This window comes from Anneissia japonica, unplaced genomic scaffold, assembly GCF_011630105.1.
Source record: "Anneissia japonica isolate Jap-2015-1 unplaced genomic scaffold, ASM1163010v1 scaffold38717_len4487_cov160, whole genome shotgun sequence".
Taxonomy (NCBI): domain Eukaryota; kingdom Metazoa; phylum Echinodermata; class Crinoidea; order Comatulida; family Comatulidae; genus Anneissia; species Anneissia japonica.
The window spans coordinates 1-4,460 of NW_022736263.1; the positions used below are offsets into that span (position 1 = coordinate 1).

At 33.4% G+C, this 4,460-nt stretch overlaps 1 long non-coding RNA gene across 1 annotated transcript; it reads right to left on the reverse strand.

Moving 5' to 3' along the window:
• Nucleotides 1–3,633, reverse strand: LOC117116738. Its single transcript, XR_004446813.1, has 3 exons — nt 3,529–3,633; nt 3,022–3,121; nt 1–28 (listed from the first exon to the last, which is right to left on the reverse strand). It is a non-coding gene; the product is annotated as an uncharacterized LOC117116738 (long non-coding RNA).
• Nucleotides 3,634–4,460: the final 827 nt, after the last annotated feature.

Here is a 4,460-nt window from a genome sequence, read left to right on the forward strand (position 1 = left end):
ATACAGTAATGACCTAAGGGCCATTTTCCTGTAAAATATATATGTAAATACATTAATAAGTAAAAGGTCACCTTTTTTGTCTAAAATGAAGCTTAACAAACCGATCAGAAAATCGGACCCGGCGAATAAGGTTAGAAACGCAGGCATTAAGCGCACTGGAAACGCTCTCTTGGTTCGGGTCCGATGTGAATGCACCCAGTAGTTTCTAAATATGAATATTGTTTAGCTTTTGCAAATCACACCATTTACAACAACAAAAAATGGGCAGAAAACCTCTAAAACCTCGTCGTCGAAAATTTTCAATCGATTATTGCAAATATTTTTAGTGTAATGTAGGGCAAAGTATCGGAAATGATGCTGTCTCCAGCATTTCTTTTATTTGTTCAAAATAAAAAAGAAAAAAAAATGTATTGGATAAACATTATCGTCAGACAATCTGTAGAAAAGGCAATCACACAAAGTGTTTCTAGTGCACTGTGATTCCGAGAGATCTTTTCGACAAACACATGCCAAAGCTTACAGTAATATCTTTATATATAGGCCTATCAGTTGAATTTTAAGTTTCATAATTTTTAATACTGTCAGTAAAGTTTCAATTTTATCTACTAGTACATGATTCGGTTAGTCTTACTTTATTTGGGAAAGTGCAGCTGTAGTTATCTTGTTAAGGCCATCTCAGACAGCGTCGTACGACGCAGCCAGACGCGATTTGTTGTCGCGTCGGATATGTGTGAGTTGAACGCAGACGCGATGGTTTGCGTCGGAGGCACTCATCTCTACTATGATAGTGGATTACTTATTGGCCAATCATTGTACAAAAAAGTGACGCCACCGACGCCATATTTGAGGGCCTAATTGTGTTGTAGCAGTTTAAACAATTATATTTTGGCATTTGTTAAATTATTGTTAAAAATAACGATTCTTGCAATCGCGTCGTAGAATATTAAACATGTTTAAAATTTCCCACGATAGCTTAAGAATGTCCCCGAAGATAAATCGCGTCGGTCTGCGTATGACGACGCTGCCTGAGTTGGCCTTAAAAGAAACTTACGAAATATTATTCGTAAATATCTGTCTGTGAGCTTTTATAAGTCCAAACATATCTTTGTTTAGGTATGGTAGCAACTGTGTTTTAGAGAAGATTTTCTTTTAAAAGACATTAAACTATGTAAATCTTTTTAAGCAAGAAAATGTTTATAGTTAATTAAATTCATATGTAATATATACTTAATATTAGAAACTATAATTATCTGTTTCCTGTCTTACTGTACAAACTGTTGGTATTTAGATTTTAAAATATCCTCTTTTGAAATGGTGCCTATTCCACACGCTGTATTAGCACTCCTGTAAAATGCAGTCAATAGACTGGGTTGGGTTCACGGATCTAGCTGAGAACTATAAAACCCTTCTTCATAGCCCTAAACTTATTTAGATGGTGTTAACTAATATTTATTAAGTTATATCTGTTTTTCTTCCAAACCAGTGATTTTTTTTTAAATCTCGTTAAGGTTGTTGATTATTTGTTAAGAGAACTTTTTCTATGTTTATGTAAGACTAGGCCTACGTTCTAAACAGTTGATTGAAATTGAATGATGTAATTAATTTAGGGGTGTTTTTTCTCCTTCTCAGTCCCAGTAACAGTATTATCTTATTGTTATCGGATATTACCCCAACAAGGGTCAAGGAATTGGTCCGAAGGGTCTTTAGTCCGAAGGGTCTATGATCCGAAGTTCCATTGGTCCGAAGTAAATATATTTCAAATATATAGAAAATATAATTGAAAAAAACACATTGGGGACTACCAGTGCATACAATTATTGCTTGTTGAATGAAAAACCGAGAATATATATGGAGAAAAGCATATGCCTAGATCACATAATATATAATTTGTAAACGTTGATAGTATAAAAGAGAAGGATCTTACTTTAAATAAGCAATGTATCATGTAAAATGAAAAATCACTCAAGAAAGTAGATAAAAAACGCATTCGTGATTTCGGTGGTCAGTTACCTCTCTTAAATTATAGGCAACTAAAGAGCCAATTGACACATAGCAAGGAAAATTATTTTCCCCTCCCCCCACCCATTTTAATGTTTTATAGCGTTTTTTTTTTTTTTTAAATACTTCTAGGACAGAAATTGTTTTACTGACTATTGTCTGTTTTTTAGTGCAATTTACTGGCATATTTATTTATTTTTTAACAAATGTTAGTGTTGTACAGTAAATTCATGTTTTTAATTGGTTTTATGTAGGACAGGACCCCTTTGGAAATAAGTTTTACTTTTTTAAAGAAAACTTTAATGGGCCATCCTTACATCACTTTTTGTTTGCCCTGCCTTGTGCAAATTCTATCCGTTTTGTAAATAGTTTGATGATGTCAAATAAATTGAACTTGAACATGAACATGATAAATGCCAAAATTGGCCTCCTCTCACAATCGTGCATAAACAACTTCCGACACCTAACATTCCTTTTTTATTTGACAAGATCCCTCTGAATTAATTGAAAAAATTGAATTGAATTAAGTTTATGTTATGCACCTTAACTGACTGAGAAGGAAGAGAATACACAAACCCACACAACCTCCATAATACTGCTACAATGTAGTTATCACCACCCACGCATAAAGGTTGACTATTTTTTTTATTACTTTCACGTCGAGGCTTTATTTATATATTTATTTATATATTTATTTTTTGATGAGGCTTTACTACTTACTAATTTCTTATAAGCAAAAACTGGCGGCGATTAATACACGATTTCAAAATGTATATCTTACATTCCTGGAAAACCAGGTCACTAAAATTTTCGATTTTCTGACCAACGGACTTTCGGACCAAAGACGTTAGCAACGAATGTATGTTGTGTCAATGGCGATCGACTTCCCTTTTGTGCCTTGCGTAAAGTTCGGTGCAGTTTATTCAGCAATCTCCTTTACAAAAAACTATGAATACACAACCTCTTCTACACGGACGATAAACTGTGATAAGCGTTATGTTACTTTTATCTTTTCCAACTTACCAATGGACTGTTGTAACTCTTGTAGATCGGATTTGACACTCTCCAACAGAGAAGCCTGGCCCTCAACATAGCTGGCTAATGCAGGTAAGCTCTGGGATATCTGTTAAAGAGCATGACACAACTTTTCGATATTGCGTATAAAGCAACCTAGAGAAGTTTTGTTTGCAATTTTGTACAGTGAAACCGAATAATAATCGATTCTTTACAGCTTGACCTATTGTAAGGTTTTTTTATGATAACAAATTAATCGTTTTTTATCCACATGCACAAAACATCAGCAAAATTCAACCTAGTATATCGCAGTGAAAAATGTAAGGTAAGTTGCTTAAATATTTTAGTCACCTTATGAGATTTGTAAGTTAAGAATAATGCCTTATAATGCCTACAATAAGGAGAGAGATTGACGCAGAAAATTGAAGCGGTGAGACCTAAATTAAAATTAGGCAAAAATAATTATTCACTCAAAGACAAATCCATTGCTGGTATTAAAAATTCTAGTATACTTACTTGGGCTTCACTTGGATTAGCCAAGAAATAGGCCAGAATAGAGAGGATGAAAAAGACGTTCATAATATCTCAACAGGAAGAATTTTACGGAAACGAACTTGGTAGATTAAGAAAAGCAAATGACGCATCATAAAACATAGTTCATATATTATTCTCTATATGAAAATTAGGTCGTAGTCTGAACCGCGCATGCTCGTATCAAGTTCATTTTACATAAACAAAATACAATTAAACAAAAATATTTATGTTGATTGACATTGAATATCACTGGATACGAAAATGAGCAGTTCAAAACACGAACTGGCTTATTGTCAATACAATAATTGTTCATTCGCTGCCCCTCGTCACATGAAGTTTAGTCACGCATTTTTTGGCGTTCTTTATTTATTTGCAAATTGGATTATCACTACTGAACTTCCAATAATTAAAAAATACGATAAATTAAATAATACTTTAAAAAGTGACATTGTAGAATACAATGTTACTATATCAGGGGAGTATAGCGGAGGAGTATTCAGGTATTAGTCTAATACCTTCAAAATTTCAATAATATGCTTTCCTTATTTCGACAAATTAACGAAAACAGCGACATTTAGTATTATTACGGAGATTTTACATTATAAGTGACACAATTTGCCTTCCATAGGAGAGGTATTAAAATTGTCAAATAATTACCTCTTTTTGTCAAAGAAACACATATGAGGTAGGCGAATCGCAGAGAAAATATTAATCGTTGCGAAAATAGCAATGAAGGTATTAAAATGTGCTAGGAGTATGGAAGGCATCTAACAAAAATGTTATTATTGCTTTTTTTGAAATCCGATTGCAAAACCGTACGTATGCGCTCCTAGCTAGGGCTAAGTCGGTATGTAAACACTATTATATTCTCAATGATTTTATGGCAATGACGATCTATCAAGACCTTAGCCTTA